A 14,001-nucleotide genomic window follows, 5' to 3' on the forward strand; every position below is an offset into this window, starting at 1 on the left:
CTCAAAAAAAGTCTGGTCAGCAGTGTGGACAGGGTTTCACAAGATTATAAATCACCCCAGGGTCGCTGTGTTCCCACCATAAAGAGAGCATGGTCGTTTTATTGTAATCTAATAAGAGATGGGAGCAAAGGACAGCTCCAGTGTGTGTTTGCAAAAAAAATTCTTGATTACAGTTTCAAAACTATACAGTTTCTCTGCTATTGAAGTGCAGATTATAGGGGTTAAGGCCATGTTAGGATTGGATTACCTCTTATAGCTTTATGTTATCCTCCAGTTCATGAATCAGAAAGTACTTAAATTAAACTGAACGTTTGGGAGCAATCCTGGTATGTGGCCTGGTGGTAGAAAATTAATCATGATTTGGTGATAGATTATTAAGCCTTTCATTTGAAGGAGGTCTTTCACAGAATCAGTAAAGTAACTCTCTGGTGGGAATATATATATTACTATGGAAAATAAAACTCTCTATATAACAAGTTCTGTTAGGATTGGTTCAGAGGCAATGATTTAATGAAAGAAAACATGCATCTACATTAAAATGCATATAAAAGATGTAAACATTAAGTCTGGAAGGAATTATTAGCAGATTTTAGGGTTTCTTACTTTTTTTTTGCAATACTAACTTGTGTTTGTTTCTATGTTTATATACTATATAACTAAAGTTAAATAGTTACTAAATATTTTAAATGACATATTTTGACATGAGAAAGGCTAACATTTCCATCTTTAAAATCCTCAGAAATCAGAAAATTGCTCTAAGTAGATTAAGGCTTACTGAGGCAATGGCAGCCAACATTTTGAAGGAAAACTCTAGTTGTGATGGCATTTTAAAGCGATACATACTTCTTAATTTGCCCAGCAGCACTTCATATGCTGCTGAAAAGAAGGTTTTAACTTTATTGTCATTTTATCATTTGTACTTAAGCTCCTTCAACACTATTTGCTCTATATACATTTGTGGGACCGTAATCAGATGTCCTACCATTTAAATGGATTTTACTCCCTAACTTATCACCTTTGTCAGTTTGTTCCTCTGAAGCCATGCTGACATCTAGAGATAAGTCCTATCAGTCTTAGGCTACTGACTGAATTTTGATTGTGAAGAAGCCATCACTGAGAGCAGAGAAAAACAGAGTGAGGTGTATTGCTCAGAGTATATTTTGTGTTAGGGTTCCAAAACCCAAAGGTAACTAAGAGGGAGCTTGCAGCTCTTCATTTTTTATTGGGCGGAAGATGGACTTTGCAGCCTGCTTTCCTTGTCTGCTTCCTTTTCCCATCTGGAGTCACAGACCCCGTGGTTTTGCTCTCATTTACTTTCTTGAGCAAAGATGAATGTGAAAGGGAATACTGACTCTCGAAGGATATTAGGCCGGTCGGTTAAACATAGTGGTCTTTAATTCATGTCCGTTTATTTTCCAGTTGTCGATTTCTCTTTGTTTCTTCCTCATTTATATATGCTTAAGTAGGTGAGGAGGCATATTTCCACTGTGTCTCTTTGCCTAATACTTTCTCCAGTGCTCCTCAAAGTGCTACTCCATGAACTGGAAACTGGAAATGATCAATATCCAGGCAGGTTCAATTCCCTTTTGAATACAGAAAACACCACTTTTGTGACATGCACAGCCTCTATTCTAAGCCTACAGAACAAAAAAGCTCTGAATGTCAGTGCAAATTCAAGCTGAAAACAGTAAACAGGACAATCTAGTAACCAAGTTCTTATTCTAACTATACTAAATCACTGTCTCCCATTGACTGCCACAAGAACTTTGCAAATAGAAATAAGATATGTTTGATCTCAGTTTCTCAGACTTCCTCTTAATCTGTAAATTTGAAGATGAATTTTTAATTCTTAACTTTTTTTTCAGTATTTATAAGAGCAAAAAATGTAAATTAATATACCCATTTAAAACACATGGCAATTTTAGGAGAGTAAACTATTTTGATGTCCTATATGTAGAAGGCATGTCATCGATCATTTATAGTAGAAATGCTGTCTGTTTCTACTCTCTCCCAGGGTAAAGCTTACAAATTAATTCACAGCAAGCGTCATCTAACACTGGGCTTTCTCATACAACTAAGACTTGCACATAACCATCTGTTTTGCATATGTATTTGTTCTCCGTAATCTTTATTACTAGATGGTTTCTATAGAAAGTGCATAAGTGCAAATGCCAACATGTATTTTTGTTAGTGGCCCCGAATAGACTGGTTAAGGTAGAAAAACAAACGTACTTACTTTGATTTATCACTTGTGACATTAGCATGTACCGTACTGCTCTCCAGGAAACAAAATGGTTGCACCTGAGGACAGTGATATAAACACTACTTTGATTATTTGAAACAAACCATTAGGCTTTGATGAAATAGCTATTACCATGGTGGATCCTGTAGTGGGACGGAGTGCTTGGATATAATGGATGAGCAGTCTACAATTACTTGTTTAGAATTTAAAGAAGCCAACGCTTAGTTTTAGCAGGAAACAGATACATAAATCACAATGAATTTTATATGAAATCGTTTGATAAATATTTTACAGCTAATACATGTGTTGCTGCATCACTTTCTTATTGATAAAATCAAATTAATTCAAATTAGATAAACCTATTCTAATGTCAAATGAATTTTGTTTTAAAATCGTCTAAAATCAGTCTGTTCCATCTTTCAAGAGGGATTTCCTAAATGGAATTTTATTATTTTACATCTACAGACTAAATGATCTTTTGTTTTACCTATATTTTTAAATGCACACACATATACAAACACACACAAAACCAAGCCTAATTGTCAATTAAATTTGCTTTTATCCTATATAATTTATAGAGATATGTAAAATATGATCCCAATTAACCAACCACTAAAATTCTCACTCTAAGGAAATTTTATTTAAAAAGCATATGTTAGCCGAAACCGGTTTGGCTCAGTGGTAGAGCGTCAGTCTGCGGACTGAAAGGTCCCAGGTTCGATTCCGGTCAAGGGCATGCACATTGGTTGTGGGCACATCCCCGGTAGGGGGTGTGCAAGAGGCAGCTAGTCGATGTTTTTCTCTCATTGACATTTCTATCTCTCTATCCCTCTACCTCCTCTCTGTAAAAAATCAATAAAATATATTTAAAAAATAAAAATAAAAAAGCATATGTTATGCTAAAATATTTAAGTTCCTAACTTTTAAAATTTATTTACCTTAGTCCATTAATGTGGATTGGATGTCATAGTAGACCATTTTATGCAGCTTGAGAAGAAAACACTTGGCCGCCAGGGAACAGGATTTAAGTAAATTTATGTGGAAAGAGGGCATATGGATAACAAAAGAGGCAAGAGCAGACAGTAGATACAAACACAACAGCAATAGCTTTCTTGAGTGGAGGGTGAGACCCCAGAGGTGAGCCTAAAATACATCATGTAATAGGCCTTATTGGAGAACCCAGGAAAGGTAAGGGAGAATGGACTACTCACAGATCAGCTACTGTAAGAGAGGGACCATCAAACTGAAAAAAGGAAGGGCAAAACCACAGGAGGACCATATAATGAAGAAAAACCCAACCGTTTTCCCAATAATGCTGTGAGCCTGCCCTGAAATCCTATAACTGATCTCTGTGCAGAGCATTTTCAATAGTGTGTCTATTCAAATGAGTTGCTTTGTAGATGCATATGACCTTTATGCAATATTTTACGGTAAATATGTTTGTATGCTACAAACTCTGGTTCCTAGTTCTAAAAGTACACAATTTAAAAATATATTTAAAAGCATTATTTGCGGGGGGGGGGGGGGTGTCCACAGTTCATTTGGAACTTGAGGGCACAGGCACAAGCAGCTTCCTTTACCAAGGGGGCATGTGGGTTTCACAGAGGTTAAAGAACTTGCTCTAGGTCAAGGACAGTAAGCTGCGGAGAGAGAAGCAGTACCCAGATCTTATCTCTTGGTCCAGTGCCTTTCCGTTAGCCTGTAACGCAGCTTTCCACTTTTGAAAGGTTGTGGTTTCCCGATTCAGAGGGGGTAAGTCTTCATCAGAAGAGTTTAGCACAGAAAACAACGCAAGGAATGTTCCTATTTCCAGTGGATTTCTATCTGCTTTATGTGTAAGTGTTGCTCACAGAGGAGCAGAAGGATTCTGTTTTGTGGCATTAAAGGTAACCACCTTGTGCTGCAGTTACTGGCGTGGCACCTGCATTTACATCATCTTATGTGGCAGAACCTATTCTGTACTCTGCTAATCAAAAGCTATCAAGGATTATAAATTTACAAATAAACTCAGGTGACTATTAAATGATTTTACGAGGTTAATGATACTGTTCTTTTTTTTTTTTTTTTAACTGTTGACCACACAATACAATTGGCTCTAAAAATCAGTTGCTAGTTAAAAAAATAAAAAAAAAGAAAGAATCAGAGATAATTGCCTTGATGAAAGATTTGCTATTTAGATTTTGCCTTAAAAATAGGAAACCCATATCAGATATATACTTATGGCTGTTTTTCCCTGTTCTCTTACTACTTGGATTGGCATGCACAGTCTGACGTTTTACCATCAGTGACATAAATTAAATTGTAAATGTTAAAAGGCCACTGTCCCATTGGAGGTAAATCCAATGTTTTTATAAACTTAATAAGCATATTTCTGTCAATGACCTTATTCTTCTGTAGTACACTGACAATCCTTTGATGTAGTCATCACTCCTTTCTCTCAGCTTCGTTCTTTGCGCCTGCTGGCACTTCTGCTATTATGGAATCATTTCCTGGTTGAGTGGATGTTTTTTCAAGTTTGGAACTTAGTACACAACCCAAGGATGCCTTACCAATTAATTTGCACATTTATTTTGTTTTTAGCCAGCTTGGTATTGAAGGCTGTATTCTCTAAATTAATGAAGCCCATGTTGTACTGATTAGTTTCAGGTTCCTGAAGACAATGTCATATAACAGGAGGTGATCTAGTTAGTGAGCTGTGAGCCAGAGGCTCCAGATCCAGCCTACATCCCCGAGATCACAATTATAACATGACTTCTTAGATGCTGCTAAATTGGAACTATCTGAAATACATTTAGAAAAACACAAAGTGGATTTGTGCTCTGGAGTTTGGAATTTAAGGCTGCACCAACATTTTTTTCTTCTACACTATTTGTTTTCTACCAATAATCATTTCAAGTTGAGATTATAATTGTGAGCCTGGCATAGTAGGACCCATTATCATGACAATTCCTTCTCTTGGGTATTCTTAATAACTGTCTTAGAGGAGTTTATCTGCCACATGGAAACTCTCTTCAGATCTAACTGTAAAGTATTTGGAAACTTTAGGTTCAGGGTTTTTGAGGCTTCCTGCTCCAACCTAGAGCTAGTGAGAATCCAACAAACAAGGGAGTGCCTTCTTGGTCAGGTACTCTCCTAGGTGTGGGAGATAAAATAGTAAACAAGTACCAATTTCTGTCCTCAAGGTTCTACTAACTAATATCTAATCTAATAAAAGAGTAACATACAAATTGACCATCACTCCAACACACAAGATGGCTGCCCCCATGTGGACACAAGATGGCCACCGCAAGATGGCCAGCAGGGGAGGGCAGTTGGGAGGGATCAGGCCAGCAGGGGAGAGCAGTTGTGGGTGATCAAGCCTAAAGAGGAGGGCAGTTAGAAGTGACCAGGCCAGCAGAGGAGAGAAGATGGGGGCGACTGGGCCTGCAGGGAAGGGCAGTTGGTGGGGATCCAGGCCTTCAGGGGAGAACATTTTGGGGGGAGGACCAGGTCTGCAGGGGAGGGCAGTTAGGGGTGACAAGGTCTTCAGGGGAGGGCAGTTAGGGGCAATCAGGCTGACAGGGAAGCAGTTAGGCATCAATCAGGCTGGCAGAGGTGTGGTTAGGAGGTGATCAGGCTGGCAGGCAGAAGTGGTTAGGGGCAATCATGAAGGCAGCCAAGCGAGCAGTTGGAAGCCAGCGGTCCTGGATTGTAAGAGGGATGTCCGACTGCCCACTTAGGCCTGACCCTGGAGAAGCTCCCTTGCCAGCCTAACGGGCAGTGTGACATCCCTTGAGGGGTCTCATATATTTTGAATACATTTATGTTCACACAAAAACTTGTACACAAGTTTGATAACAGTGTTATTCATAATAGCCCAAACAAACAACCCAAAATCTTCATCAACTGATAACTAGATACATAAAAGTGATATGTCCATACAATGGACTATCATTCAATATTAATAGGAAATGAAGTGCAGATACATGCTGTAACATAGATGAACCCTGAAGACATTATGTTAAGTGAAAGAAGCCAGTCAGAATGACTACATGCTGAATGATTTCATTTATAGAAGTTGACCAGAATAGGCAAAATGACAGAGTGTGAAGTAGGTTAGTGTTTGCCTAGGGCTGTGGGGCAGAATGAAGAGTGATTGCTAATGGGCATGGGGTTTCTTTAGGGGGATAAGCATTTTCTAAAATTATATTGTGGTGATGCTGCACAACTCTGTAAACATACTAAAGTCATTGAATTACACACTTTAAATGGATGAATGTATGATATGTGAATTATTTCTCCATTAACCTGTGAAAAACAGTTATAAAATATAATAATAGCTTGAATATGGAAGTGAGTTAAATACTGTAAAACTATGATCTGTGAAGTTGTTTCTTCTTTATAATATTCTTAAATAAGTTGGATATAATATTCTTAAATAAGATATGGAGACTATATAGGAAATAGGACAAGCCAAATATGAAGCACATAATTAGTAACATTTAAAGCCATTTTTTATTGTTTCATTTTAAATATTTAAACATTCAATCCATTAATTTGGGTCAGATATGAAACTTAATAAAGTAATAGCTCTCTTTTTTCCCAAGCCAATCAGTGATGCATTTTTCATTTCTTCCTCCTATGAGAGTCTCCGTAATGTAAGGCTTATTTGGAATATTCTTTGAATTTCATAGATTGTTTTCCTTCCACTACTAGAATAAATTTTAGGCAACAGTGTTAAAGATCCCATGTTTAACAATGTGTAAAATATTGATATCTTCATCCTTAATGTTTTTGGACAGGTTTTCTACTTTATTGACTCTGTGATAAGTCAAAAACACAGGCATGTTAGGGCAAACTGCTCCATCGTGTAAACCATTCCCTGGGAGTAAGTAAGGAAATATATTAACTCTTTTGATGAAGCAGTAATTGAAATAATACCCTAGTGACTTAGAAAGAGATATCTTTCAAAATTGCTAAAAGAAACCAAATGGAAAATGGTAGCTTAGCTGAAAGAAGACCTCTAGTTGCAGATCTAGAAGAGCTAAATAAAAATCAGGTCTGCCAGGGCTAGCGTGCCCAATGTGTTCTTTACTTTCCTACTTTTTTCCTCCATCCTTTTCTCCCTCTCTTCTTTTACACTTCCCTCCCTCCTTTACACCCTCCTTGTCTTCTCCCAACACCAACTCACCCTCTCAGTCACTCATTCATTTATTTCTCCTTCATTTCCTAAGTACTCACTGAGTCCCTGCCCCATGCTGGGCACACATTACTCTTATCTTGACCAGACTTCACTTCTCAATCCTTAGCATGTATCTATTGCTTACGTAATGTTTAGCTATTTATTGTTCAGAGTATTAGGGAAAAAATTCTTTCTTCTTTCCCTAATTTCAGCTTGTCAATTTGTTTTAGGAAATGGGTTGAATAATTTTATTCCTTCATTTTCTGAGTAATTATGGGATCTCAGATACACTTTTCTGAGTCCCAGCTGGTTCATCTTAATAATAGTAATAATAATAATATACAATGTTCATGGTTATTATAGACATATGATGTAATGTATAGAGCTTAAATCTTGGCTCACTGTAGACAGTAAATGATAACTCTTTATTGAAGACTCTCCATATACATAATTTCATACTGGGTAATAACAGTTTCTCTGAGAGTATTTTAGAAACTTTAATTTCTTACTATTATGTTTTCTAAAAATTATATCATTTTACTACTTCTATTTTATGGCCTGTGGCAACAGTTTCAAGGAATTTTGAGCGATTCACATGGAAAGAAATTAGTGAGCTATTTCTCTTTGGCATCCTTATGAAGTAGTAGAATTTAACAGCAGTTTTTGGCAAGTTTTTATTATAATTTCTGATAAATAGCCTTCTATATTGAGTAGGAGGAATGTATTTCAATAATTGTGCATCGTTTTATTGCAGAGAGCATAAGCCTTCAGATGATTAACTTTTTAAACTATTGTCATTTAACTTTTATTTCTTGACTAACTTAAAACACTTTCATATGATTTGCACAGTGATCATCTTATAACTGTATTGGCCTAGCATGCATTATGCTCTTATTTCAAATGTATGTTTACTTGGTTTGAATACCTTTTTAAGCAATCAAGATACAAATAAGTTTCATCTTCCATGGCTTTCTTAGAGTTCTGAGTTTAATGCTACCTTTGGCTATCTGCAATGTGATATGGAAATGACCTTTGCAGCTGTTCCCTACTTTAAATACAGTTTTAACATTCAGGAGTTTTTGATGATTGTGATTATAACGTTGAAATAAAAGATTTTCTCAATGCATCAGTGAAAAAGTTTAAATGAGTAAATCATATGTCTTGCTGAAGCCTTTCCTTTCATAGCTCACTAGCTCTCCAGAAAGTTCTGTCTTCATTTTTTAGTATCATTATATGCGTGCATCTAGAAACAGGAGGTTTAATAAGAAATGAAACCCTTTTAATTTCTGATTTGAAAACGTTGATTCCTTTTTTTTCTTGTCTTAATAAGTAGAATAACTCTGATTACTATGTGTGTGTTTTTATGGAAACTCGAATTAAGTAATTTTGCTGTCATTACAATCTTGTGGAAAAAAGGGCATTTTAAGGCAAACAATGTTTTTGTTTATTATGCTTGTGTATGAAATAAGAAAAAATAATTTATTGGATATTTCATTTTTTAAATTTATAAGCAGAGTTAATTATAATCAACTTTGTAGAAAATTATAACTCCAGACATGCTAAACCTTGCTGAAGGTACCTTGGTTATGATGCATTACATAATCACCAAAGATTTTTTTTATAGATTTATATAAGTTTAAACTATAAATTTAAATGTGTATTAACTAGTCTTTGTTCTTTATGTATTCATTTTTAAATTATGCTTTTATTTTTTTCTATTTTATCAAACTATTAAATTATAAACAATGAAAATAAGAAATATATTGTTCCATTTTCTTTAATTCTTTCCCTCTTTCCTTTGAAATCACATAAGGCCCTAGTAGACTATTAGCCAATAAATTCCAGCATGGAGACTTTGAAAAAATTCTAACCTTCCTTAATTAATCCTAACCTTCTTTTTAAATTGTGGTGTCTAAAGTGACAGGTTAATTTCAAATTCAGTTTTGATTGAGCATATGCCACTTTTTTACATGCTTTACATAACTAAAATAGAGCTGTCTTTAGAAATCCTTATCTTAGGAACATGAACCCTAATCAAGGAAAGTTTTCTTCTGTAAATGCTTTTCCACATTCATTGCAACTTTTTGGAAACAGTATGCTAGCTGTAATAAGACATACAGGCTTTAGGAGAGAACGGAGTCAAGTACACATACGTGCCCTTTGCCTTAATTTAAGAAATCCACTAGTAAGAGTTTAAAAGAAAGAAAGGCATACTACATTTTACTTCCCATGTTTCACAGGTAGTTGTAACAATGTTAACCCATTTAACGTCCTGCAAGATGCACTTTTGATCTTTTGTGGGTAGCCCTGTTCACTACAAATATAGTGGAAGTCCTAATTCTTTTTCATTTATAGTACTAGTTGATTTAATATAGAATATTTTAATAAATGATATTTAAAGAATCCTAAGCATATTTAGGATTGGATATCATTGAAATGTGTATGTGTGTGTGTGTGTGTGTGTGTGTGTGTGTGTGTGTGACTTTGCTGGTTTATATTTTAAGGAAGGGATAAGGAAGTCAGTGATAGCCCACTTGTTTGACAATTAGCAAAAGTGATTTATTAATCAATACTATGGTAAAGAGATCAAAATCTTAAGTGCTTTAAACCACAAGGCAATGGTTGGACAGAGAAACAAAAAAAAATTGTGTATTATTGTAACTGAAAAATAGAGTAATGCTCTGTTATCTAACTGCATACATGTAGGGGGGGAAAAAGGATTCCTAACCATTCCCACCTTACAGGAACATGTCAAGTAGAAATTAAAGACTTTGGTGCAAAAATTAGGGTGCAGCATGATTAGAAAAAATTAAAAATCAACAAGGTATTTGATATTTAAAATCTCCGAATAAGCAAGCTCAGAAAGGATTTCAGTCTCATTTACTCAACTTGCCTTAATTTACAGGTGTGGGACCTGAGTCACACAGAGGGGCTTCAAAACCCAAAAGGAGTGGAAACTATGTCTAATATTGGGATCATGGATGGAAGGGGAGGGCAGCAGTAGAGGAAGGAGGAAGATTTTTTTAATTTTTGTTAATAAATGAAGAATTTCATAATTGTTGTTACATACTTTTCCTTAATATAAGGATTCCATGACAAAGAGGCCCAGAAAAAAAGATATGCCTCAATTCACAATGCATTTTAATAATTTAAAAACTGGTAGCAGTTAACAACTGAAAAGTGTCTGGTACAAGAAAAGCATGATTATAGGTAAAATATGTCTTCATGAACAGACATATTTCGCCACTTTGAAGTATAGCCATCAGCTATCATGATCTTATGCACCTGTGTTATGGTCTAGAACTCTGGGATTAGATTGGCAAGGTTGGTACCTTGGGTTTTTTCATTTGAGTCTTGATTGATGGTGTGATGAGATCATTAGAAAGGAAACACAAAGGATCTTTCCCTTCCCCATTTTGTTCTCTCTTTTGGTTGTTTCATTCATATATGTAGTTGTCCTGACACCCCTGTAGAACAGTTTTTAGAGAATAACTCATGGTCCTATTATTTTTCTAGTAGAACTCATACTGACAAAATGATCTATTATAATAAAAGCATAATATGCTTATTAGACTGGACAGCTGAATAACCTTTTGGACATCATTCCGGAGGAAGCCACGTACAGGAGCAGAGATAGAGACAGTTAGGAACAATCAGGCAGTCAGGCAGAATGGTTAGGGGCAATCAGGCAGGCAGGTAGAGTAGTTAGGGGTTATTACCCTGTTTCCCCGAAAATAAGACAGTGTCTTACATTAATTTTTGCTCCCAAAGATGTGCTAGGTCTTATTTTCAGGGGATGTCTTATTTTTTCCATGAAGAAGAATACGGTACACATTTATTGTTAAATGAAAATAAAGGAAATTTATTACCTGTATACGGTATGGTAGTACGGTAGTTGTCAACACAAACCAGAGAAACTGTGAATCCTACAGTATCAAGAATTTACTCATTTATTCAATGACAATCATGTCATCATCTTCTGGAACATCATCATAACAATCCAATTCCTGAATTTCTTGGTGAATTTCTTGTGACTCCATTTCTTTCAGAATCAGTGGACCAAATCTCTCATGTTTAGCCTAGGGGGGCTTTATTTTTGGGAGGATGCCTTATATTTCACTCAGAAGGAAACCTGTAAGTAGGTCTTATTTTCGGAGGATGTCTTATTTTCGGGAAAACACGGTATGTAGGCAGGTGAGCAGTTAGAGGTGATCAGGTAGGCAGGTGAGCAGTTAGGGGTGATCAGGCAAGCAGAGTGGTTAGGGGTAATCAGGCAGGCAGGCAGAGTGGTTAGGGGTCATCAGGCAGGCAGGCAGAGGCAGTTAGAGGCAATCAGGCAGGCAGACAGGCAGAGTGGTAAGGTGTGACCAGGCAGGCAGACAGGTAGAGTGGTAAGGTGTGACCAGGCAGGCAGATTGTTTAGGGGCAATCAGGCAGGCTGTCAGGCTAGCAGTTAGGAGCCAGCAGTCCCATATTGAAAGAGGGTGCAGGCCTGGCTGAAGGTCCCACCACACCTCCTTGCACAAATTTCATGCACTGGACCTCTAGTATATTATAAAATAACATTTCTAATGCTCTTTCTACATTAGATATATATTTATAACTGTATGTTACTTTGCTTATGATTTTAAATGATTTGTATTTCCAAAAATATATATTAATAATTTAGTTGCCATATACTGAGCTCTGTGTTTGTTTTTATACCCATGGTCTGATGCATTTGTCTAAAAGCCATCAAGAGAATATTATGGAAAACTTGAAGTTAAAACTGCAAAACCTCTAATGCATTCCTTAGCATTTCAAATAGAATCCAAGCATCCTAATATGGTCTACTCAAGGCTTCAGCCAAATTCTGTGGCATTTTTTTGGGAAGTAGAAAAAGTCATCTCAGAGCAACTTTATCTCCTTGGTTTCAGGAAGGTCGTGCACTCTTGTGTGAAAGAAAGCAGGCTCTCCTTGGCTGGGTGTTAGGATAAGGGCATGGGGGCAGGGGCGGAGGCTTCCCTGAGATCCCTTGGCAGGCCAGCAGACCTCTGGGACAGGGCTGTAGGTCCTCCGGTCTTCCTAGTATTCATTCTCCTGCCCCTCATTCTTGCTGTGGTCAACTTCACTCACATTTCATGTTCACCATTAGGTGTCAGTTCAATGAAAAAGAGCTGTTTCTGATCCATCCTAACTAAGGTTGCCCGCATCTTCACATTCATTCCATCCTTTATCATGTTATGCTATGTTGCTGCTTCAATGCTAATCAATATCTGAATTTATTGCATTTGTTTTCTCATCATTAGTATATAAAGTCTTTTGAACAGGAACCAAGTTTTTCACTCCTGGATACTGATAGCTGAAAACAGTACCTGGCACTTTGTAAGAAATATGATACATGTATGTTTGTTGAAGGATGAAACAGAACACTTACTTCTCAATTTGCTCTTACTCTGTCACTAGTGGAGAATGGAGTTTGCACATTATTATTGTTTCTGCTGGTGGAAAGAGAGAAGGGAATAAATAAAGGACCGGTTCTTAATGCTTTCTTCTAGCCAATAGAGAAGTTCCAGTGACACCCATGACCATGAAAAAGGCTTTTGCCTAGAGGCTGCCGATCCGAGTCGAGGACCTTATAAATGACAGAGCAAGCGTCCCTGTTAAGTTCTGTGCTGGATGTCTTCCATGTGCCCCTCCAGAGCCACACTGCATCCTTCCCCACTTGGCTTTGTGCCCTTGAAGCCAAATCATTGTGTTGTTAATACTCACCCAAGGACAGTTTTTTAATTGATTTTTTAGAGAGAATAGAAAAGAGGAGGACGGGGAAAAAGAAGAGACAGAGAGAGAAACATGGATATGAGACACATTGATTGGTTGCTTCCTGCATGCACCCTGACCGGGGTCAGGGATCAAACCTAGAACCCAGATATGAGCTCTTTACTGGGAATCCAATCCACTACCCTTTTGTGCATGGGCTAATGCTCTAACCATTGAGCCCACTGGCCAGGACTGAAGCCTAATTTTTATGGACTGTCTGATCAACCTGTTTTGTTCTCTGGCTTCTGGATCTGTTCACCCTTGAAAGTGCCAGTGGAGATCAGGAGAAGAAAGTGGGATCAGGATATTCATTTCCCTTGTTTCCTTCCTGCTGCCTTACTGATGGGTGGCTTCATCTCCTCCAAAATCCACAATTCTTGCAGGGCAGCCCTCTCCTAAAGCTTCAGCTACTCTCCGGTTGCAGGAACTGTTCCACCTCCTGACCTTTGTGAGGTCTCCCACACCTGGCAGTTTCCGGGTGCCACATTCTCCCTTATCTTTTTACTTTAACTCTGCCAGTGATTTTGACAATACCCCCTAAATCCTGGTAGTCTCCTTAGTTACCGCATCTGAGTGGACCAGGGTTTGCTCCAAGACCCAGATGGAAACACTGCCCTTCCTGGAAGTTCTAGAATCGGAGAAGTTGTATTTAGGAAACTAGAATAAGAACCTGAAATAACAATGTGCTTTCAGAGCTGAGGGTAGAGGTGGCTTGGAATCTGCGTTAAAAGGTTTCCTTATTGTCCAGACCTCATCAGGGAATCCACTTTCAACGAATGATTCACATGGATCATTTTGC

The 14,001-nt window shown here is 37.3% G+C and overlaps 1 protein-coding gene across 2 annotated transcripts in view; it reads left to right on the top strand.

Annotated features, from left to right (window-relative positions):
• Positions 1-14,001, top strand: part of DACH1 (dachshund family transcription factor 1) — a gene marked incomplete at its 3' end in the record, with an annotated part of 423,255 nt that overhangs the window by 33,309 nt on the left and 375,945 nt on the right. The gene's annotated exons all lie outside the window — the stretch shown is intronic.

The sequence above is a fragment of the Pipistrellus hanaki genome (assembly GCF_964339955.1).
Source record: "Pipistrellus hanaki genome assembly, chromosome: 3".
Lineage (NCBI taxonomy): Eukaryota > Metazoa > Chordata > Mammalia > Chiroptera > Vespertilionidae > Pipistrellus > Pipistrellus hanaki.